The following is a 25,595-nucleotide window of genomic DNA, read 5'->3' as shown; positions in this document are numbered from 1 at the left end:
GTCTCAGTGCTCTACCTGGCGCAATGTGTCTCAGTGCTCTACCTGGCTCAATGTGTCTCAGTGCTCTACCTGGCGCAAAGTGTCTAACGTGCTGTGCCTGCGCAAAGTGTATAGGAGGTTCTACCTGGTGCAATGTGTATTAGCTGCACTACTGTGTGGTGTAATGCGAATTGCTACTATTATGTGGCCACGCATCTTCCCCACGAAGCAACGCCCCTAAATTTTTGCTGCGCACCTGTCCATGCTTTGGCGTATAGGTATGGGAACAACAAGCATTACAGTATGTACATCATTTTGCCCTCCTTACTTAAAAATGTGCCCTCCCTGTGATAAGCACCCTGCCCTAAAAAGTGAACACTATCATGTGTAGCTGGCACTGCTGGGGGGCATGTCATGTGTAGCTAGCACTGCTGCGGGGCATGTCATGTGTAGCTGGCACTGTTGGGGGGCATATCATGTCTATCTGGCACTGCACATTATGTGTATCTGGCACTGCACTACTGGAGACATTATGTGTAGCTGGCACTATACTGGAGACATTATGTGTAAGGAACACTACTGTGGCTGTTATGTGTAAGGCTGCTAATTGTGTGCGTAGAGGGGGGGTGAAAATATATTTATTTATAGTTTGATGATATGAAGTTACGAGACCACGCCCACTTTTCCAGGAGGCCACGCCCACTTTTCCAGAAGGTGCGCGCATATGTGGTGGGGTGGGGGGGGGGCGCTTTTAAATTTTCTCGCTCAGGGTGCTAGTAGGCCTGGAGCCAGCCCTGCATACAGGATGCTTACCTGCACATACCTATTGCCATGTCGCATCAGCATTATCTGCGGTTTGCTATTGGCAACCTACATTATCAATTCCAGGCACTGCCTTTTGTATTGGCCATGGCCCCACGTATCTTCACCAAGGTCATGGCTGTGATGATGGCTCTTCTCCGCCGTCAGGGAATCAGGATCCTGCCGTATCTGGATGACTTGCCTCCAGAGAAAGTCCTGAAACTTCAGGACAGGATCAGATATATCCTCTCTCGCCAAAGAGTGTCGATACACTCAGCAATGCAAGTACTAGGCCTCATGGTGTCGGCTTTCGACATGGTAGAGTATGCTCAATTTCATTCCCGCCCTCTGCAGAGGTTAATTCTTTCCAAGTAGGACGGCCTGCCTCTTCGGATCAGGTCTCAAATGATCTCCTTGACTCCGGAGGTTCGTCTGTCACTGAGCTGGTGGCTACAGGACCAACAGTTGAGCAGGGGCCGTCCCTTCTGGATCTCCAACTGGGTCCTCCTGACAACGGATGCCAGTCTGCGGGGTTGGGGCGTGGTGTTGGAACAACACTGTCTCCAGGGTCGGTGGACCAGGGAGGAATCCCTTCTCCCGATAAACATTCTGGAATTGCGGGCAGTGTTCAATGCATTGACATTGGCCCTGCCACTAGTACAGAACAGGCCTGTTCAAGTACAATCAGACAACACCACCACGGTGGCATACATAAATCATCAAGGCGGCACTCGAAGCCCCATGGCAATGCTGGAAGTATCAAAGATCCTACGTTGGGCGGAACACCATCTGCCAGCAATATCAGCAGTGTTCATTCCTGGAGTCCTCAACTGGGAAGCGGATTTCCTCAGTTGTCAGGACGTTCACACCGGAGAGTGGAGTCTTCATCCGGAAGTCTTTCAACTCCTAGTGGACAAGTGGGGCCTACCAGATGTAAACCTGATGGCGGCTCGATACAATCACAAGGTTCCAGTCTTTGGATCAAGGACAAGGGATCCTCAAGCAGCGTTCGTGGAAGCACTGGCAATTCCATGGAACTTTCGGCTGCCATCCGTGCTTCCTCCAGTGTCACTCCTGCCCAGGCTACTGTGGAAGTTTAAGCAAGAAAGAGGAATACAACTTCTAGTAGCTCCAGCGTGGCCCAGACAGCATTGGTTCTCAGACCTGCAGGGTCTCTCGATAGAGCGTCCTCTTCTACTTCCTCAATGCCCAGACCTCCTCGTTCAGGGCCCTTGTATCTACCCGGACCTGGCCAGACTGGCTTTGACGGCGTGGCTCTTGAAACTTCACTCCTGAGGGCCAAGGGATTCTCTGACTGGTTTCTGTACGGATTAATCATAGGGTCTGGAATTCTTACTTCACCTGGTGTGCTGGTAAGAATTATGATGCATATACTTTCAAAACTTCCAGACTTTTGGCTTTTCTGCAACAGGGCCTGGGCTTAGGCCATCGACTGGCCTCCCTCAGGGTTCATATTTCTGCCCTGTCGGTGTGGTTTCAGAGAAAAATTGCGTCTATCCCTGACGTTCATACTTTCACTCAGGGTGTTTTACGGATTCAACCTCCCTATGTCCCTGCGGTGGCTCCATGGGATCTGTCTGTTGTTTTGAATGCCCTACAAGAGTCTCCATTTGAACCTCTTGAGTCTGTGGACCTTAAACATGTTACGCTTAAGGTCATGTTTCTGCTGGATATTTCCTCTGCTAGGAGGGTGTCTGACTTAGGTGCTTTGTCCTGTCGTCTACCCTTTTTGATTTTTCTCCATGACCGGGCAGTTCTTCAAACTCGCCCTGGTTATCTGCCCAAGGTGGTATCATCTCTTCATCTTAACCAAGAGATTGTGGTTCCTGCCTTTATCTCTTCTGGTTTGTCCTCCAAAGAGCGGTCTTTGGACGTAGTACGGGCTCTACGTATTTACGTAGAGAGGACTGTCTCCCTCAGGAGGTCAGATACCCTTTTTGTACTTTTTGGTTTTCACTAACGTGGCCGGCCTGCGAATAAGCAAACCTTGGCCAGATGGATTAGAATGGTGATTGCACAAGCCTATGTGCAGGCTGAACTCCCAGCTCCTGCTGCTATCAAAGCCTATTCTACCTGGTCTGTTGGACCTTCTTGGGCGGCCCGCCGAGGTGCATCCGCTAAACAATTGTGCAAGGCTGCTCCGTGGTCCCCTGTGAACACGTTCAACCCACCTCCCAGGATGCTTCCTTTGGACTCTGGGTTCTTGTACCCACTACAGTGCGTCCCCTCCCATGAGGAACTACTTTAGGACATTCCCGATGTTATTCCCTGTGGAATACTAATGTACCCTGCTGTAGAAAAGGAGATTTATGGTAGACTTACCATTGTTAAATCTCTTTCTGCGAGGTACACTGGATTCCACGAGGCGCCCACCCTGATGCACTTAGCTTCTTTGGGTTTGTATGGCATTAGCAGCTATTCCCTTCTCCATCATGAGAATGTGGTTCTATGTGACTAACATCTACCGTCTCTTTTGCCTGCTACTGCATTGTACTGGTTAACGAAACTAAGCTGCAGTGCCTGGAGCTGGGGTTATAGAGGAGGCGGTGCAATGCATCCTGGGAACAGTCAAAGCTTCAGCCTGTTGATGCCTCGGATCAAGATCCAACTCTACACCCCAATGTTATTCCCTGTGGAATCCAGTGTACCTCGCAGAAAAAGATTTAACTATGGTAAGTCTACCATAAATCTCCTTTTCATGCAGCTATAACATCAGAATGGGATGGGAGCCAAGCTGGATGCACAGTGACTGACAGCACACCAAGCCGTGGAATTCTGTGGTTGATAGGATCTTCAGCCACCATCAGCATCATGTAAAACAAGGTTCCCTCTTTTGGAGACATTCATTAGTGGTAAGGCAACTTCGTTAGTGTCCTTTAAGGACCAGCACCCTAGACAGCTCTAATTGGTGCCTAATGGTGGTGCCAGCTTTGATACAGTAATTCATATCCCATACTTGCTTTTTACCCTCACAGGCACAGCTCAGTTAATCGGTGGGCTTGGCATTGTTGGAGTTGCAGCATTAATGATGTGCGTTTGGGAGCAGGACTGGAGTGCTGAGATTAGGACTCTCCAAGAAAGGGACAGTGTGCTGAAGTAAAGTCGATCTCCACAGATGGAATTTCCAGCTTTAGGAAGTAACCCCAGGGCCGGCTCTGCCATTAGGCAGCTATAGGTGTTCATTATATCAAGTGAACATTAGTTCAACACACCACATCATTACCAATATTGATAACTTTAATGATGGTCTGTTACCAATTATCACTGCTGATTAAACTGAGAACTGGTGTGATCATTTGGGTGAACAAATCAGCATTTTTCAGCGTTATCTGATTGTCTGTAAACGTAAAAAATTGAATACTGTGAATTACGATTATTCTAATAATTTGGTGTAAAAGTAGATTAAGGGTGATTCAAATTCTTATCACGTTAGACGTCCACAACGCCAATATTATCGTACCTCACGTACCTTTGACTCCTCCTCCTCGCAGTGGGATCCCTGAGAGGTGCTTCTTTAGACAGAGTGACTAGATCAACTGGCAGTAGGGGCAGAGGAAGAGGTGCAGATACCCTATGAGGAGAGGAGGGTACAAAAAGAAAGGGTCGGGGCAGCAGATTTTAGACACAGTGTTCAACTTGTCCAGTTATAAACTTTCCGGGTCTGAACTTGAAGTGTTGTCTTTGGGTTTTTTCCCTTAATAGATTTCAGTGGTCTATTGGGGAGGAGATTAAGATTGAGAGCATTCTTTGGAAGTGCTGCGGCTCTTCCGGTTGATTTACCACTTAGATCACATAGTATATTTGATTTGCAAAGCTCAGTATTAACATCTTCCCCAGGATTTCTTAGAAGGATATGGCAATAACTATGACTAAAAACATATAACTTGACTAAGCCACAGATATGGTTGAAGTGATATCTCTGTGTGGTTATGCAGCAGGAGGTGTCTATTACAAGCAGACGCCTCCTGCTGCAATAGTGATGCGAGCTGCATCCTTGGATGGAGGCATAGAATCACTCACTCACCAAAGGCGGCTTGCTGTACTCATGAGGTGCGCAAGCCGCCTGTCGCAGAGGAAATGAAATCTCACGGAGATCCCTGGCCTCTTCTCTCCACCACAATGGCATTGTCATGCCTCCATTTTGGGAACGGAGGCAGTCGCAATCCCCCAAATTGCAGCATACTGTCAATCACTGACAGTCTGCTGCCGTCCTGTGTTGCTAGCGAGTGGGTCCTGTACATCTGCATAATACCGGTTTGCAAAGTACCAATAATCTGTACTTTGCGGTGCAGGACATCACTACAACCACATCCGAATAACTCCTCCTTGTGTGGTATAATGTGTACTTTGGCACTACTATGGGGCATACAGTTAACTAGGGCACTACTATGGGGCATAACATTAACTATGGTTGATAATATAAGGGGTCTTTCTAGCAGCACTAGGGTGGGGGCCCCTTCAAAATATTGCTACAGGACCCACCATGTTCAGTCTCTGTATCTGGGGGCTAGATTATTTAAGTATGATAAAGGACAGGAGAGGGGTACAGTGTTTTCTCCTGTTTTTCACTAGGGCTCACAAACAGTTTCTACCAACAGAAGACAATTTTTATAGCACCTCAGAAATTTTTCCAGGTGCACTTTGATCAATAAAATGGAAACAAAAACTTTAAACACATAATCATAACATATAATAAAGACAAGTGTGATCACCCCTCTTTCCACCATTTGTCATGGGATGCGTTCACATCGTAGGCAAAGATTCCCAGCACAACATGGTGTTCGCGAGTGCTTGTGTACGCACCCACCCGCGAACTAACGCATAGAACAGGGGTGCGTAAGATGCTCCCGCTGCCACAGTCTATGGGCACGGGTAGTGGGCAGGTATGCTTCCACTACCTGCGGTTTAGTGTGGTTTCTTTTGCGGCGGTCACGGGTGCCTGCGTACGTACGGACCCTCATATTTTAGCAGAACAAAGGACTGTAATGGCATGGTGTTGCCGGCAACACCACGCCATGCAACCCTTTTCAAAAAGATGTGTGAGGACACATCTGTATCTTCAAACTGATTTCTGGGTCCAGCTTCAAGGACTGTAAAGTATGCATGCATTTTCTAGTGCCCTAGATTGTCCCTTGCACACAAAAGAGAACTGCAGTTCATAAAATACTCTTTTCTGCAGCGGGGTACACTGGGGTTCCACAGGGATAACATCGGGGTGTAGAGTTGGATCTTGATCCGAGCCACCAACAGGCTAAAAGCTTTGACTGTTCCCAAGATGCACAGCGCCGCCTCCTCTATAACCCCGCCTCCGTGCTCAGGAGCTCAGTTTTGTTAACCAGTTTGTAAGTTGGTGCCTGACAACAGGGAGGGCTGTGCTGGGCAGCACTGAAAAGAGCTTTCATTTGAAGAAAGAAGACTTCAAGAGCCGCAGCATAGTCACTTCAAAGTGCTATGTGTTATTCTGACACATCGTGCTGCGGCTCCCTCACCTTCCAGCGGCGCTGTACACTCCCGCACCCTGGTTGCCGGGTAACTACAGCGGATGGCTCCGGTTCTTACATAGGGCACACAGCCACACCCACACCGCCGCTGCTCTCCGGGATCGCGTGGCCGCTGCAAGGAGGAGGTAAGAGGGTCCCCCAGACAGGACCCGCTGCAAACCGCGATCCAGCTCGGTCTATGGGAGGCAGACCGTCACCTCTCTGAAGGAACCGACAGATAAGCGTGTAGAGGGTTGCTTGAAGGCCATTTACACTCTGGCTGGAGCTGTGCATAGGCCTACTATTGAGGCCTCTTGAGCTGCTAAAGCTATAGAGGCCTGGGTTCAGGAATTAGAAGCGGAACTACCGTCTAATTTTCCTGATAATGCAAAGCAGTGTCTTTCATACATTGTTACAGCCTCTCATTATATTCAAGAGGCGGCATCGGATGCAGGTATCCTAGCGGCCAAAGCGTCTACCACGTCTATTCTGGCTCGCAGGATACTCTGGTTGCGGTCCTGGTCGGTAGATCTGGACTCGAGAAAGACCTTAGAGGTTATCCCTTTTAAGGGAAACATTCTTTTTGGGGAAGATCTCAACAAGGTTGTCGCTGACTTGGCATCTGCTAAGACTGAATGTCTGCCCAGTACTACTCCTTCGGTCTCGAAGGCTAAGAGTACTTCCTTTCGTTCCTTTCGACCTCCAGGTAAAGCAAAGGGTCAGACGTACCGGAAACAGGCTTGCACTTCCAAATCCACTAAGCACAAACCTAAATGTGCCTGGGCTGCCCGTAAGCCTGCTGCCAGAACAGACAAGCCTACTGCATGATGGGGCGGGCCTCCCACTGGGGGATCCCAGGGTGGGAGGCCGACTTTTACGGTTTGCTCAGGTATGGCTACAGACCACTTCGGTTGCCTGGGTAAGGGAAGTCGTCACTCACGGATACGCCATCTCTTTCAAGAAACGTCCCCCTCACCAGTTTTGCTCAACAAACATCCCTTCTCAATCTGGTGGTACAGTCCCTCCTGGATACGGGAGGGGTAGTGCCGGTGTCTCTGGCTCAGAGAGGCAGGGGGTACTATTCAACGCTGTTCCTAGTCCCGAAACCGAATGGATCTTCTCGGCCCATTCTCAACCTCAAGTCTCTAAACAAATTTGTGAAAGATTCCAAATTCCGTATGGAAACTCTTTGCTCTATTGTTCTGGCCCTAGAGCCCAAGGACTACATGGTATCCCTGGATATACAGGATGCTTGCCTACATATACCTATTGCAGTATCGCATCAGCAATACCTGCGGTTTGCTATTGGCAACCTACATTTTCAATTCCAGGACTTGCCTTTTGGTCTGACCTCGGCTCCTCGAGTTTTCACCAAGGTCATGGTGGTCATGACGGCCCTACTCCGCCGTTAGGGTATCAGAATCCCGCCATATCTTGATGACTTGTTGATCCTGGCGAACTTCCCAGAGGTTCTCCTTCATCACCTGGAACTGACGATCCAATTCCTGGAAGCCCACGGGTGGCTTATCAACTGGAAGAAGTCTTCCCTGGTTCCTGCTCAGAGCATGGTGCACCTGGGAGCACTATTGGACACTCACAACCAGCAGTTGTTTTTGTCTCCGGAGAAGGTCTTGGAGCTTCAGGACAAGATAAGATGCTTCCTCTCTCGCCCACGGGTGTCAATTCACTCGGCAATGCAAGTACTAGGCCTCATGGTGTTGGTTTTCGACATGGTGGAGTACGCACAATTTCATTCCTGCCCTCTGCAGAGGTTAATTCTCTCCGAGTGGGATGGCCTGCATCACCGGATCAGGTCTCACATGATATCCTTGACTCCGGAGGTCCGTCTGTTACTGACTTGGTGGCTACAGGACCATCAACTGAGCAGGGATCGTCCATTCTGGATCTTCAACTGGGTCCTTATGACAACGGATGCCAGTCTGCGGGGTTGGGGCCCGGTGTTGGAGCAACACTTTCTTCAGGGTCGGTGGACCAGGGAGGAATCTCTCCTCCCGATAAACATGGAATTGCGGGCAGTGTTCAATGCGTTGACACTAGCCCTTCCTCTAGTACAGAACAGGCCTGTTCAGGTACAGTCAGACAATGCCATCATGGTGGCATACATAAATCATCAGGATGGCACCCGAAGCCGCAAAGCACTGATGGAAGTGTCAAAGATTCTTCGTTGGGCGGAACGTCATCTGCCAGCTATATCGGCGGTGTTCATTCCGGAGGTCCTAAACTGGGAAGCGGACTTCCTCAGTCGTCAGGACATACACGCCGGAGAGTGGAGCCTTCATCCGGAGGTCTTTCAACTCCTCGTGGAACAGTGGGGTCTACCAGATGTAGACCTGATGGCATCTCGACACAATCACAAGGTTCCGGTCTTCGGAGCGAAGACAAGGGGGATTATTTACTAATATTCATGTTTGTTCCGATTGTTAGGGAGTTTGAGCTCGAATTTTATCGGACGTATGTTGCTGCAACTTTTGAATCCATCTACGGTGTCACAATCCGGGTACTGAGACACCATTTTCCCTTCTGGATGCACATCCTCCATGGGCCTCTGCTGCCGCTCCTGTCTCGCTGACCGCCACTGGGCGCATGTGATTCTGCTACTGCGGCCTTCATCGCCATTGTTACACCTTTCCTATAGTAGTTTAGTCCCCTTCTGTGTGTGTTCATGGGCGCAGCCATGTTGGACTTCAGTCACATGACATTGTTTCTCCTATCTGCGGTACTGACAAGTGCTGGAACCTAATTGCCCACCAATTCCTGCTAACCTGTGGGTTTAAATAGCCTGTCCCAGCACTGAAGGATGTCAGTGCTTTCATTTGTCATCAGTGATTCCAGCCTGCAAGCTTCACTACAGACTTTCTCCTGCAATTCCATTCTGCAGTTCAGCCTGACTCCCTGGTGATTACACTCTGCAGTGTAACCCGACTCTCCAGAGATTAACCCTTTACAAGTCTACTCTGATTCCTGTGTTTGAACTCTGGCTTTTCAGTAGCCATCCTTCATTTCTCAATTACCAGCGCACTCCAGCTTCATTCCTCATTTACCTACGAACCCCAGCCTCATTTCTCATCCTCCAGCGAACCCTAGCTTCCTTTATTGTTTACAGAACTTTCCTCCATATTCCAGGTTACTGGTCTTAACCAGTTGTGCACCTAATTATTACTTGTGACCTTCTATTATTCTTTTGCACGTTATTTGACTTTTTATTTAATAAAAGCACTTAAGGCATTTCCAGTTGTCGTGGTCACGCCCTCGGGCATTCATTGCTACTGTAATTACGCATGTCCAGGAGTCCCATAGCTCCTCATAAATTCAAGTACCCGTCAGCCCCTACAACTGAGGCTCCCAGTCACGGTCACCAGCCCTCAGTTGTGACATACGGTAATTTACTAAGCTGCCAAGTTTTCTATTTTCGTATTTTTTTATGTCGATGTGATTTGTATTGTCGGGCAGTGTTTTACGGGAGTGATTAGTAAAATACTGCTGGACATAACACAATAAAGTCTGGCCGGATCAGTGAAATCCGTGCAGGGCTTCATTGTGTACATTATGATAAGTGTGTAAATAGTTAAAAATAAGAAAAAAGCAATTGGGGTCACTCTTGTTGGTGACCCCAATTAACTTTGCGGTTAACCGCAGACCGCAAAGTTCCCATCATTAAGTAGAATGGAGGAGCGCTCTCCTCCATTCTAGCCAGTGCGCTCCTGCTAATTGACAGGCTAGGAGCGCACAGCCAATCAGGAGAGCGCCATGACGTGGTGCTCCCTGATTGGCTGACGGGACCTTCAATGACAGAAGTCATGGGGGGTCCCGGCATTCGGGGAAGGGGTTCCATTTGTAAACATGGAAGCCCTTTAAGTGCGTGGATCGGGATTTCGTTGTTTTTTTTAATTCAAGTCCGTGGATTACGTCGGAGAAGAAGAGGACAGATCTACACAGTATTGGTTGTAAGTATAATTTTTATTTGATAGGTACCCCGTGGATTCTACTGGACAAGGGGACCGAGGGGCTCCGTGGGACAATAGGTAAGTATGTGAGTGTGTAAGTGTGCATGTATGTAAAATAAAGCTTTACTGTCACGGTGTGTGTGTTGTGTTTTTTGGGGGTATTTTTGTTGTTGTAGAACTACAGGTACCAGCGGGCCCGTTATTTCCCCGCATGCTGGTACCAGTTTGTGGGGAGGCTTGCTGGGACTTGTAGTTCTTCAACAAAAAAACAATATTCTTATTTTTACACAAAGGCTATCAGCCTAGCACCCACCGCCCTGGGGTGCTGGGGACAACCTCGGGCTTCATCCCTGGCCCTTGGGTGGCTGGAGGGGTGACCCCTTGATTTAAGGGGTCTCAACTACTCCAGGGTACCCCAGCCAGTGGTGACTAGTTTGGGGGGTAATGCGACGGCCGCAGGGACCAATATAAAAGTGTCCCCCGGCTGTGACGTTATCTCTCTGCCTAGTGGAGCCCGGTGCTGGTTTTAAAAATACGGGGGACCCCTACATCTTTTGTCCCCCATTTTTTTGGAACCAGGACTGGATGCAGAGCCCGGTGCTGGTTGTATAAATATGGGGGGACTCTACGCAATTTTTCCCCTGTATTTTTACAACCAGGACCGGCTACAACCTAAACAGACCCTTTCCCACAGATAATCCTGCACAGATCTCACTGATCCGTGCATGACTATCCAAACACGCTGGGAAAAAGCAGGTCTTTATTTTTGCTGCTTTTATTTACGATTATCAAAAAAATACAACCGCAATTGAACATTCAGGGACAAACACCAAAATACGATTAAATAGTAAATTCCCGTGTTGTATGAACAAACAGCCGCGATGGTCTATTCATTTGTATTTCTGCCCTCTGCTGTGAAAACCATTATAAATAGCCCCAACACTGCCATATTTGTGCTTAGTAAATTCCCGAGATGACACTTAGAAAAAAAAAAAACTATGACAAAATCGGGACTTTAGTTAATAAACCCCAAGGGATCCTCAAGCAGCGTTTATGAGCACACTGGAAATTCCATGGAACTGTTGGCTGCCGTACGTGTTCCCTCCGGTGTCACTTCTACCCAGGGTGATAAGGAAGATCAAGCAAGAAGGAGGAATACTACTTCTAATCGCTCCGGGGTGACCCAGACGGCATTGGTTCTCAGACCTGCAGGATCTATCGATAGAGGGTCCTCTTCTGTTTCCACAGCGCCCAGACCTACTCATTCAGGGCCCTTGTGTCTACCAGGATTTGGCCAGGCTGGCTTTGACGGCGTGGCTCTTGAAGCTTCCGTACTAAGGGCCAAAGTTTTTTCTGAGGCAGTCATTCAAACTATGTTGAAGGCCCGTAAGCCGGCTTCTGCTCAGATACATCATAGGGTCTGGAATTCTTATTTTGCTTGGCGTGCAACTAACAATTATGATGCATACGAGTTCAGTACCTCCAAACTCTTGGCTTTTCTGCAACAGAGCCTGGACTTAGGCCTTCGTCTGGCCTCCCTCATGGTTCATATTTCTGCCTTGTCGATATGGTTTCAGAGAAAAATTGCAACTCTGCCTGATGTTCATACCTTCACTCAGGGTGTTTTATGGATTCAACCTCCCTATGTCCCACCTGTGGCTCCTTGGGATTTGTCGGTTGTTCTGGATGCCTTACAAGAGTCTCCATTTGAGCCTCTTGAGTCTGTAGACCTTAAATGGCTTACTCTTAAGGTTTTGTTTCTGCTGGCTATTGCCTCTGCTAGACGGGTTTCAGACTTGGGTGCCTTGCCCTGTCGGTCACCCTTTCTGATTTTTCACCATGCCCGTGCGGTTCTTAGAACTTGCCCTGGTTATCTCCCTAAGGTGATGTCATCTTTCCACCTTAACCAAGAGATTGTGGTTCTGGCCTTTACCTCTCCAGGTTTTTCCTCCAAAGAGCGGTCTTTGGATTTGGTACGGGCTCTCCGTATTTATGTGAAGAGGACAGATTCTCTTCGGAGATCTGATTCTCTCTTTGTCCTTTTTGGTTTTCACAAACGTGGCTGGCTTGCTAACAAGCAGACCTTGGCCAGATGGATTAGAATGGGGATTGCACATGCTTATGTACAGGCTGGCCTTCCAGCTCCTGCTACCATCAAAGCCCATTCTAATCTGTCTGTTGGACCTTCTTGGGCTGCCCGCCGTGGTGCTACCCTTGAACAATTGTGCAAGGCGGCTACGTGGTCCTCAGTGAACACATTCATTAGGTTCTATGCCTTTGATGCTTCCGCCTCCCAGGATGCCTCCTTTGGACGCAGGGTTCTTGTGCCCGCTATAGTGCGTCCCCTCCCATGAGGAACTGCTTTAGGACATCCCCAATGTTATCCCTGTGGAGCCCCAGTGTACCCTGCTGCAGAAAAGGAGATTTATGGTAAGAACTTACCATTGTTAAATCTCTTTCTGCGAGGTACACTGGATTCTACAGGACACCCACCCTGATGCACTTAGCTTCTTTGGGTTTGTATGGCATTAGCTGCTGATACCTTTTCCTGTCATGAGAATGTGGTTTATGTGGCTACTAACGGTTGTCGTCTCTTTTACCTGCTACTGCATTGGACTGGTTAACAAAACTGAGCTCCTGTGCACGGAGGCGGGGTTATAGAGGAGGTGGCGCTGTGCATCTTGGGAACAGTCAAAGCTTTTAGCCTGTTATCCCTGTGGAACCCAGTGTACCTCGCAGAAAGAGATTTAACAAAGGTAAGTTCTTACCATAAATCTCCTTATTGGATTGATTAGATTTCTTTCTATAAATTACAAGCTAATTATATTGCATTATAGCAATTACATTCTCTCACAATTCTCATCTTTACAGTAATATGTAAATCTAACCACAGATGAGTCTCGTAGGAATTTAAACAACTTCGTATTTTGAAATGTTTACATGTATTAGTGTATATGCTGCCAACTTGTTCTGCAGTGTCCTGAAATGAGTTAATGAGTTTATAATCCAGAACCCTCTCTCTTCTTTTAGCACAACTATTAAATCAGGAGCCAAAAACCTTGCCTTGTTGCTGCCAAAGAGGAAATGAGACTCAAAGAATGTGAGATTAGGACTCACGCCAGTTTACAGCAGATAACATTTTTTCTAAAATAAAATCTATAATTTACTGTACTTTTCCTGAGGATTTGTGTACAGAAGTCTGTGACTGGTATGCAAATGGAGGAACAGGATCTGTTCGGTTCTATCAGTCAACGCTCTTTTCCTGAAGATGACCTATTGAACATTTCCAGGAATAGTATTGCCAAGTCCATCAAATGCTTTCTTGGAAATACTCTCAGAAATGGCTTTAATCCAGAAGGGATATGCTGAAAGTCTGGTCTGGATTGGAAGTTATATTTAGCAGAAATATATTCTAGCGTTTTATTTTTTCATCTATGCTTTTGTGACATTGTACACTCATTAGCACAGCATTGAAAATAAACAAAAATCTCAACTGGCCAGGTTAAAGTGATTTGTTATTTGTTAATAAAGTCTTCTTAAAAGGAATGGATGTAAAATGAACACTTTTCTATAGAAGATATTTATATGTAGATTATTACAGCTTGCAGTGTACTATAAATCATATATGTGTGTGTGTGTGTGTGTGTGTGTGTGTGTGTGTGTGTGTGTGTGTGTGTGTGTACGAAATGGTAGAAGTCATCACAGATAAATCACCGTTTCCCACAGGACGAAACGCGTTGGGCAGATAATCCACTCCTCTGAAAGGATTACAGATAAACTTTTATAATCTTTTTTATTGTACGGGTCCAATCCTTATGTTTTTTATGTGTTTTATACGTTTATGTCTGTATTAAAATCTAATCACATCGGAAATTTTGATATATGCACACCTTTACATATGTTGGCAAAACTACACTATTTTTTGTTACTTTTCTAATTTTCTTAGGGTCCATCTACGGAGTCAGTGGGAAAGCTAGAAGACCGGCATCAGGAGAAACACGGTTTACACTACATGCCTGATATATAAAAGGGATGCGGTACGCATATTATTATTTAATTCTCACTTTGAATTCGTTTAACACAGAAGGCGCTGGGTTCTACCATTTTGTACATTTTATCTACTTGGACTTTTGAAATAGAGTCCACCCAAGAGGACCTTTCTAGCAGCCCCCCTGAACATGGGAAGTGTTTCTGAACTTTAACTCTAACTTAAAATTGTATTTATTTGTCTTGTTACCCAGGTAGCAGCACTATTTGCACTATTGTTTTGTATATATATATATATATATATATATATATATACACACGCACACACACAAACACACACACACACACACATATATATATATATATATACATATATATATATATAAATAAATGTGTGTGTGTATATAAATGCGAAAGCCCTCACTCGCTCGCTCACTCACTGACTCATCACTATTTCTCATACTTCCCGATATGTTAGGAAATGGACCGATAACGCCCAAACATCAGATCAAAATTTGGATTGCACCTCCAGTGGGTAGAATTTAATAAACTACAAAAATGGTCCGGTCAATTTTTACCGTATCTGCTACGGATGTTCCTTGGGCAATGCCAAGAACCATGGATTAATATTTACTTACATTAAGATATCTCAAATTTACATCTCTATAGAGTTACCAAATTTTTAACACTCATTTATATTTACAACCATGAAAATGAGAAACTCCCGGGTAGAACAGCTAGTTATGAGAACATTACAACAGTCCTTCATTCATTTACTAAACCGCAGTTGAGGATTAGCCGGTGTATTGACTGCTAGGTCAGCTTAATTCACCCATCGACAATTCTCTATAACCCTCTTATTGATTGATACTGTAGAGAAATAGATAGATAGATAGATAGATAGATAGATAGATAGATAGATAATCTATCTGCGTAAACCAGAACTTTGTGGGCCTCATAGCAACATATTGAAGGGGCCCCATTCCAAATGCTCGAGAGACACCTCAAGAAGCAGTTTTTAATTGTATGCCCAATAATAGTGCCCTAGTTCATTTTCTGAACCATAGTAGTGCTCTAATTATTATTAGGCCTTATAATAGTGGTCTAGTTAATATTATGCCCCATAGTAGTGTCCTAGTTTATTTTATGAACCATTGTAGTTTTCTACTTACATGTCACATTCTAGAGCTGCCGGTACAAATTATGCCACACAGTATCCTCAGTTCATATTATGCACATTACAGTGGCCCCTGATCATATTGTGCCACGTAAGAGTGCCCTCCAGGGCAAATTATGCCATGCTACAGTGCCCCAGTTCATATTATGCCACACTATAGTGCTTCCATTTCATAATGTGCCACATTAAAGTGCCCCAGTTCACATTATGTAACATTATAATGCCGCCCACATTACAATGAGCAGATCAGATCATGCCATATTACAGTGCCCCCCCTTACCATTATAACATCCACTACACACTCCTCTCACTGAAAGTTTAATGTCACACAAATCAGGCTGGACAATGGATCAGACCCAATTGCTTAGCAGGCAAATCTGGGAAATTGGTATGCAAATTTAGTAACCTGGATCCAGGCCCCACTAAGCCTCAGGGTCCCATAGCAGTGACACCACTTGCACCCACTATAGTTATGCCGATGTATCTATCTATACATACATACATACATACATACATACATACATATGATTAATGTGAAGAATGATTGTCAAAACAGCAATAAATTTGTCAGGGAGGGACTAGAACTGACCAGCAGGTGCTGGCTGGTAGGTTTTAGATTGGGAGCATGTACTTAACACTCGCCCATGAGCAGCATCCATACTTAAAACTAGAGATGTGCACTTGAAATTTTTCGGGTTTTGTGTTTTGGTTTTGGGTTCGGTTCCGCGGCCGTGTTTTGGGTTCGACCGCGTTTTGGCAAAACCTCACCGAATTTTTTTTGTCGGATTCGGGTGTGTTTTGGATTCGGGTGTTTTTTTCAAAAAACCCTAAAAAACAGCTTAAATCATAGAATTTGGGGGTCATTTTGATCCCAAAGTATTATTAACCTCAAAAACCATAATTTCCACTCATTTTCAGTCTATTCTGAACACCTCACACCTCACAATATTATTTTTAGTCCTAAAATTTGCACCGAGGTCGCTGGATGACTAAGCTAAGCGACCCTAGTGGCCGACACAAACACCTGGCCCATCTAGGAGTGGCACTGCAGTGTCACGCAGGATGGCCCTTCCAAAAAACACTCCCCAAACAGCACATGACGCAAAGAAAAAAAGAGGCGCAGTGAGGTAGCTGTGTGAGTAAGCTAAGCGACCCTAGTGGCCGACACAAACACCTGGCCCATCTAGGAGTGGCACTGCAGTGTCACGCAGGATGGCCCTTCCAAAAAACACTCCCCAAACAGCACATGACGCAAAGAAAAAAAGAGGCGCAATGAGGTAGCTGTGTGAGTAAGATAAGCGACCCTAGTGGCCGACACAAACACCTGGCCCATCTAGGAGTGGCACTGCAGTGTCACGCAGGATGGCCCTTCCAAAAAACACTCCCCAAACAGCACATGACGCAAAGAAAAAAAGAGGCGCAATGAGGTAGCTGTGTGAGTAAGATAAGCGTGCTAGAGGATTGATAAATCTGCACAGAATACACTTAATGATATTTGTATTAGTTGTGTAATATATTAAACCAACATAGTGCCTACTACATAATCAAATAATTTCAGCAATGGGTTGGTGGTGCTCCCGGAAAATAGTTCAGAAAACTAAATGGAAAATGTGGTCTTAAGAAAAGAGCAAAAGACGAAGAGCTGCTATATGTCTTTTCCAGGGCACACTTAGAAAAATATGTGATGGATTGCAAAAATATGGGTGAGTTAATACGTAACCTTTATTAAGATATACTTACTAAAAGGGAGGAAGCGAATAAACAAAATTTATTACAAATTTGAGGCGAAAAATATTTTTAGAAGGGCGAAAATATGTTTCGCCCTTCTAAAAATATTTTTCGCCTCAAATTTGTAATAAATTTTGTTTATTCGCTTCCTCCCTTTCAGTAAGATAAGCGACCCTAGTGGCCGACACAAACACCTGGCCCATCTAGGAGTGGCACTGCAGTGTCACGCAGGATGGCCCTTCAAAAAAATACTCCCCAAACAGCACATGACGCAAAGAAAAATTAAAGAAAAAAGAGGTGCAAGATGGAATTGTCCTTGGACCCTCCCACCCACCCTTATGTTGTATAAACAGGACATGCACACTTTAACCAACCCATCATTTCAGTGACAGGGTCTGCCACACGACTGTGACTGAAATGACGGGTTGGTTTGGACCCCCACCAAAAAAGAAGCAATTAATCTCTCCTTGCACAAACTGGCTCTACAGAGGCAAGATGTCCACCTCATCATCATCCTCCGATATATCACCGTGTACATCCCCCTCCTCACAGATTATCAATTCGTCCCCACTGGAATCCACCATCTCAGCTCCCTGTGTACTTTGTGGAGGCAATTGCTGCTGGTCAATGTCTCCACGGAGGAATTGATTATAATTCATTTTAATGAACATCATCTTCTCCACATTTTCTGGAAGTAACCTCGTACGCCGATTGCTGACAAGGTGAGCGGCGGCACTAAACACTCTTTCGGAGTACACACTTGTGGGAGGGCAACTTAGGTAGAATAAAGCCAGTTTGTGCAAGGGCCTCCAAATTGCCTCTTTTTCCTGCCAGTATAAGTACGGACTGTCTGACGTGCCTACTTGGATGCGGTCACTCATATAATCCTCCACCATTCTTTCAATGGGGAGAGAATCATATGCAGTGCCAGTAGACGACATGTCCGTAATCGTTGGCAGGTCCTTCAGTCCGGACCAGATGTCAGCATCAGCAGTCGCTCCAGACTGCCCTGCATCACCGCCAGCGGGTGGGCTCGGAATTCTGAGCCTTTTCCTCGCACCCCCAGTTGCGGGAGAATGTGAAGGAGGAGATGTTGACAGGTCGCGTTCCGCTTGACTTGACAATTTTCTCACCAGCAGGTCTTTGAACCCCAGCAGACTTGTGTCTGCCGGAAAGAGAGATCCAAGGTAGGTTTTAAATCTAGGATCGAGCACGGTGGCCAAAATGTAGTGCTCTGATTTCAACAGATTGACCACCCGTGAATCCTTGTTAAGCGAATTAAGGGCTCCATCCACAAGTCCCACATGCCTAGCGGAATCGCTCTGTGTTAGCTCCTCCTTCAATGTCTCCAGCTTCTTCTGCAAAAGCCTGATGAGGGGAATGACCTGACTCAGGCTGGCAGTGTCTGAACTGACTTCACGTGTGGCAAGTTCAAAGGGCAGCAGAACCTTGCACAACGTTGAAATCATTCTCCACTGCGCTTGAGACAGGTGCATTCCACCTCCTATATCGTGCTCAATTGTATAGGCTTGAATGGCCTTTTGCTGCTCCTCCAACCTCTGAAGCATATAGAGGGTTGAATTCCACCTCGTTACCACTTCTTGCTTCAGATGATGGCAGGGCAGGTTCAGGCGTTTTTGGTGGTGCTCCAGTCTTCTGTACGTGGTGCCTGTACGCCGAAAGTGTCCCGCAATTCTTCTGGCCACCGACAGCATCTCTTGCACGCCCCTCTCGTTTTTTAAATAATTCTGCACCACCAAATTCAAGGTATGTGCAAAACATGGGACGTGCTGGAATTTGCCCATATTTAATGCACACACAATATTGCTGGCGTTGTCCGATGCCACAAATCCACAGGAGAGTCCAATTGGGGTAAGCCATTCCGCGATGATCTTCCTCAGTTGCCGTAAGAGGTTTTCAGCTGTGTGCGTATTCTGGAAACCGGTGATACAAAGCGTAGCCTGCCTAGGAAAGAGTTGGCGTTTGCTAGATGCTGCTACTGGTGCCGCCGCTGCTGTTCTTGCGGCGGGAGTCCATACATCTACCCAGTGGGCTGTCACAGTCATATAGTCCTGACCCTGCCCTGCTCCACTTGTCCACATGTCCGTGGTTAAGTGGACATTGGGTACAGCTGCATTTTTTAGGACACTGGTGACTCTTTTTCTGAGGTCTGTGTACATTTTCGGTATCGCCTGCCTAGAGAAATGGAACCTAGATGGTATTTGGTACCGGGGACACAGTACCTCCAACAAGTCTCTAGTTGCCTCTGCAGTAATGATGGATACCGGAACCACGTTTCTCACCACCCAGGATGCCAAGGCCTCAGTTATCCGCTTTGCAGCAGGATGACTGCTGTGATATTTCATCTTCCTCGCAAAGGACTGTTGGACAGTCAATTGCTTGGTGGAAGTAGTACAAGTGGGCTTACGACTTCCCCTCTGGGATGACCATCGACTCCCAGCAGCAACAACAGCAGCGCCAGCAGCAGTAGGCGTTACACGCAAGGATGCATCGGAGGAATCCCAGGCAGGAGAGGACTCATCAGAATTGCCAGTGACATGGCCTGCAGGACTATTGGCATTCCTGGGGAAGGAGGAAATTGACACTGAGGGAGTTGGTGGGGTGGTTTGCGTGAGCTTGGTTACAAGAGGAAGGGATTTACTGGTCAGTGGACTGCTTCCGCTGTCGCCCAAAGTTTTTGAACTTGTCACTGACTTATTATGAATGCGCTGCAGGTGACGTATAAGGGAGGATGTTCCGAGGTGGTTAACGTCCTTACCCCTACTTATTACAGCTTGACAAAGGCAACACACGGCTTGACAAATGTTGTCCGCATTTCTGTTGAAATACTTCCACACCGAAGAGCTGATTTTTTTGGTATTTTCACCAGGCATGTCAATGGCCATATTCCTCCCACGGACAACAGGTGTCTCCCCGGGTGCCTGACTTAAACAAACCACCTCACCATCAGAATCCTCCTTGTCAATTTCCTCCCCAGCGCCAGCAACACCCATATCCTCCTCATCCTGGTGTACTTCAACACTGACATCTTCAATCTGACTATCAGGAACTGGACTGCAGGTGCTCCTTCCAGCACTTGCAGGGGGCGTGCAAATGGTGGAAGGCGCATGCTCTTCACGTCCAGTGTTGGGAAGGTCAGGCATCGCAACCGACACAATTGGACTCTCCTTGTGGATTTGGGATTTCGAAGAACGCACAGTTCTTTGCTGTGCTTTTGCCAGCTTGAGTCTTTTCATTTTTCTAGCGAGAGGCTGAGTGCTTCCATCCTCATGTGGAGCTGAACCACTAGCCCTGAACATAGGCCAGGGCCTCAGCCGTTCCTTGCCACTCCGTGTGGTAAATGGCATATTGGCAAGTTTACGCTTCTCCTCCGACAATTTTATTTTAGATTTTTGAGTCCTTTTTTTACTGATATTTGGTGTTTTGGATTTTACATGCTCTGTACTATGACATTGGGCATCGGCCTTGGCAGACGACGTTGCTGGCATTTCATCATCTCGGCCATGACTAGTGGCAGCAGCTTCAGCACGAGGTGGAAGTCGATCTTGATCTTTCCCTATTTTTGGAACCTCAACATTTTTGTTCTCCATATTTTAATAGGCACAACTAAAAGGCACCTCAGGTAAACAATGGAGATGGATGGACTAGAGAACGGATTAATTAAACTGGTGGTCACTGGTCACACTATCAGCAGCAAGTAGTACTCCTCCTAATAATATGCTCCCCAAAATTTGTGTCTCTCTCTAGTACTCTAGTCTAAACGGAGAGGACGCCAGCCACGTCCTCTCCCTATCAATCTCAATGCACGTGTGAAAATGGCGGCGACGCGCGGCTCCTTATATAGAATCCGAGTCTCGCGATAGAATACGAGCCTCGCGAGAATCCGACAGCGGGATGATGACGTTCGGGCGCGCTCGGGTTAACCGAGCAAGGCGGGAAGATCCGAGTCGCTCGGCCCCGTGTAAAAAAACCTGAAGTTCGGGCGGGTTCGGATTCCGAGGAACCGAACCCGCTTATCTCTACTTAAAACATGACCTTAGGTATATAATGTTGAAAAATGTATGAAATAGCAAAAAGCTGTTTTTGTTGGAGAAAAGGGGTAAAAAAGACTTGTTGTTTCCTGTTGTCTAACTACTTATATATATACTTATATTGCAATATTATTTTTTTACAAAAAAATGTATGAATGGTTTAAGTTACCATCAGACTTTTTTGTTCCTGGATGAATTTTCTTGCCCCATTTGTTCCTCTTCAAGCAGCACACAGCACATATTATCGCTTGTTTCTCTTCTCTGTTGGAGGAACTTATTTTGGAAGTGCCTCTCAGATGTAAAGGGTGCTGGCTGGTTCCTGGCCAACCACATATTGACATTAAGACCTCTGCTGTATGATTATTTTCAATGGAAACTTCACCAAATCTATTCTAAAAAGTCTCCCTTCCTGCATGTGTAATACTTGAAAGATTTGCTTTTAACAAAGCAAATAAATTTGGAATCCATATCTAACTATTTTGCAAAGTATGTACTGTTTTCACTAGAGATGTGTGGTTCAGATTAACTGGAATCTGAGCGGCTCAAAACTTCCAGGAGTCTACTTGAGCCATGGCTCGTGGCTTCCCGCCAGGCTCAGATTCCATATAGAGGCAAAACACCATCCTTCTGCGTCGGATTCTCCCAGGGTTTGGATTCTATAGGAGAGCCACATGGCCAGGCTCCATTTTACTCTGTTTGCATACACGCTGCTTTGTGCTGTACTCTGCTGGTTAAATTGGCTGTGCTTTGGTCTGAGTCATACAAAGTGGCTGTGTTATGTATAGAGTATTCAAAAGGCATGCTGCATTGTGCTGCACTGTACTTTGCTGTTGAAATTGGCTGATCTGTGTCCATCTAAAGTTACTGTGCTGTGTATTGTGTATGGCACGCTGCTGTGTGCTGTGCTGTACTCTGCTGGCTAAATTGGCTGTGTGATGTGTTCTGAGTCATAAGTGTCTGTGTTACAGTGTTTAATGGGATGATGGTTACACGGATAAATACAGGAGTTGCACAGATGACAGGTGATGATGGTTTAAAATAAAACTGTATTGAAGCATAATTCCAAATAAGGCATACAGGATAACTGAAGAAACATGACATAGGCATACAGAATCAGGTTAACTTCACCCGAACACATAAATGGCAAGGAAAACAGTCACTGAAATTAGGTGCAGGCAAGGTTCAAGACTTCTGCTACGGCAGGGATTCCGGCACAGGACCAAGCAAACAAGGACTCCAAAACTGTGACAAATAAACTGTCTAGAAACAGACTAGGAACAACATAAGTTAACACGAGCTGGAACAAAACTATAGCTGGCCCTGACTCTCAGAGCTAGCTCATACTTAACATAGGTCAGGGCCAATCACTAGAGCACACACAAATACACACAATGTGCTCCAGCTGGAAAAGGTAATCAGGAGAGAGCATGTTACACCTGATTACCCCAGCTGGGACTGCTCTTCCAATAGCAGCACCCCTGGCTGCTCAGAGGTACTGCAGGTGAAACATAGAAACATAGAATTTGTCGGCAGATAAGAACCACTTGGCCCATCTAGTCTGCCCCTTTTTTTTTTAATATTATTTTTATCTCTAACCTTATTTGATCCTTATTTCTTTGTAAAGATATCCTTATGTCTATCCCATGCATGTTTAAATTGCTCTACTGTCTTAGCCTCTACCACCTCTGATGGGAGGCTATTCCACTTGTCCACTACCCTTTCTGTGAAATAATTTTTCCGCAAATTTCCCCTGAACCTCCCCCCCTCCAGTCTCAGTGCATGTCCTCGTGTCCTATTGCTTCTCTTCATTTGGAGAATGTTTCCCTCCTGGACTTTGTTAAAACCCTTGATATATTTGAAAGTTTCTATCATGTCCCCCCTTTCCCTTCTCTGCTCCAAACTATACATATTAGTCTTTCTGGGTATGTTTTGTGATGTAGGCCATGCACCATTTTAGTTGCCCTCCTTTGTACAGTTTCTAATGTATTAATATCCTTTTGAAGATATGGCCTCCAGAACTGAATACAGTATTCTAGATGAGGCCGTACCAATGACCTATACAGTGGCATTATTACTTCTTTCTTTCTGCTGCTGATTCCTCTCCCAATGCAGCCAAGCATCTGACTAGCCTTTCTCATTGCCTTGTTACATTGCTTACCTGCCTTTAAGTCATCTGAAATAGTGACTCCTAGATCCCTTTCCTCCTCAGTAGTTTCCAGTATAGTGCCATTAATACTGTATTTAGCTTTAGGATTTTTGAGACCCAAGTGCATGATTTTGCATTTTTTGGCATTAAACTGTAATTGCCAGACTCTTGACCATTCCTCTAGTCTACCTAGATCCTCAATCATTTGTTTTACCCCACCTGGTGTGTCTACCCTGTTGTGAGAGACATAACAGCAGCACTCCTGGCCACCCAAAGGTACTGCACTCCAGAACATCATAGATGGCAGAGTTGTAGCACTGTGCTCTGTATAGTGTATAAAAGGGTCACGCTGCTGTGTGCTTCGTTGTACGCTGCTGTTTAAATTGGCTGAGTTGGGTCCACCTGATATGGCTGTGCTTTGTAAAGTGTATGGCACACTGCTGTTTGCTGTGCTGTACTCTGCAACTTAAATTTGCTGTGCTGTGTTCTGAGTCATAACAAGGATGTGTGCTCTGTATAGTGTATATAAGGGACTCGCTGCTGTGTGCTGTGCTGAAGTGTGCTGTTTAAATTGGCTGAGCTGTGTCCATCTAAGGTGGCTGTGCTTTGTATAGTGTATGACATGCTTGTGTGTGCTGCTCTGTACTCTGCTGGTTAAATTGGCTGTGCTGTGTCCAGACTCATAACAAGTGTGTGTGTGTGTTGTGTGTATAGTGCATACAAATGGCACACTGCTGTGGCTGTGTGTTCACAAGCAGCACTACAATGTGTATTATCATTGGGGGTCATTCCGAGTTGATTGCTAGCTGCTTTCGTTCGCTGCGCAGCGATGAGGCAAAAAAATTGCACTTCTGTGCATGCGTATGCAGCGCAATGCGCACGCACGTCGTACTATTGCAACGAACGATGTAGTTTCACACAAGGTCTAGCGAAGCTTTTCAGTTGCACTGCTGGCTGCAGAGTGATTGACAGGAGGAGGGCATTTCTGGGTGTCAACTGACCGTTTTCAGGGAGTGTTCAAAAAAACACAGGCGTGCCAGTAAAAACGCAGGCGTGGCTGGGCGAACGCAGGGTGTGTTTGTGACGTCAAAACAGGAAATGAATAGTCTGAAGTGATTACAAGCGCTGAGTAGGTCTCAATCTACTCTGAAACTGCACAAAAAATTTTTGTAGCCGCTCTGCGATACTTTCGTTCGCACTTCTGCTAAGCTAAAATACACTCCCAGTGGGAGGCGGCATAGCGTTTGCATGGCTGCTAAAAACTGCTAGCGAGCGAACAACTCGGAATGACCACCATTGTCACTTGTCAGTTGTGAAAAAAGTAAAAAAAAAAAAAAAAGTTAAAAAGTTAGAAAAATAGTTAAAACATTTTTTGCACAATCTGTGTGTGCTGTACCCCTGTGTGTTTATTATCAATGTACATAATAAAATGAAAGCCCTTTGAATTTACACAGTGAGAGTTGAGCTGTGAAGTGAAAACAAAATATATTCTTCTTTTGTTTGCACTGTTTGGTGTGCTTTACCTTAGTGAACTTTGTTGACAGCCCTGTGACTCCATGCAGTGTGAACGGAGCTGAGAGTTCAAAAAAGATATACAAAAAAAATGTAATCTATTTTTTGTACTGTTTGGTGCGCTTTACCCTAGTGTGCTCTGTTTAAAGCCCTTTGTCTCCATACAGCTTTAACTGAGCTGTAAGTTAAAAATAAATAAATAAATAAATAAATGACTATTGATTTATGGAGGAAACATGCTGCTTTTGAGAAAGCTATATTCCAGCGACATGTTTTGATCTACACTTTTAATTTGTTTTCTAATGAAATGTATTTACTGATATTCCATATATTGGACATTTTTATTGTTATCATATGATTAATCTTTGTAATGAGATCCACTTAGATGGGTACCATACTTTCTGCTTTTTGATATATGAGCCCTGATGAAGTCCTGTGGACAAAACGCATAGGGTTACTATCTACAGATCATTTTACTTCTGGAAAAAGATTAAATCTGAAGTTTTTCCTTCACAATCAAATGCAATCAGCACCATTGTTTTTTAAAATGCCAAATATGTTATGTGGATTCATTGTGTAATATTGATTATGCAAGCTGTGATTCACCATGTTATAGATGCACATTGTTTGAATTGTGAATACATCTTTTACCTAATTGGTTTTGTTTAACTTATAAAAGTTAAGACATGTAGGTGGTTTTCATATTATATATTATACTTCACACTTTAGCTCCCTCAGGAACTATCC

The 25,595-nt window shown here is 45.5% G+C and overlaps 1 long non-coding RNA gene across 2 annotated transcripts in view; it reads left to right on the top strand.

Moving 5' to 3' along the window:
* Positions 1-13,897, top strand: part of LOC134932836 (uncharacterized) — a 56,856-nt gene extending 42,959 nt beyond the window's left edge. The window contains exons 2-4 of one of the 2 annotated variants that reach the window (XR_010179504.1): positions 3,506-3,653; positions 3,777-3,976; positions 13,277-13,897. This is a non-coding gene — a long non-coding RNA (uncharacterized LOC134932836). Of the gene's footprint in view, positions 1-3,505; positions 3,654-3,776; positions 4,666-13,276 lie in introns of those variants that run through there. The other variant, XR_010179503.1, reaches the window with a different exon arrangement.
* The last annotated feature ends 11,698 nt before the right edge of the window (positions 13,898-25,595 follow it).

The sequence above is a fragment of the Pseudophryne corroboree genome, chromosome 6 (genome assembly GCF_028390025.1).
Source record: "Pseudophryne corroboree isolate aPseCor3 chromosome 6, aPseCor3.hap2, whole genome shotgun sequence".
Lineage (NCBI taxonomy): Eukaryota > Metazoa > Chordata > Amphibia > Anura > Myobatrachidae > Pseudophryne > Pseudophryne corroboree.
Note: the sequence above shows the minus strand (reverse complement) of the source record. Positions and strands in the feature narration are given on the sequence as shown.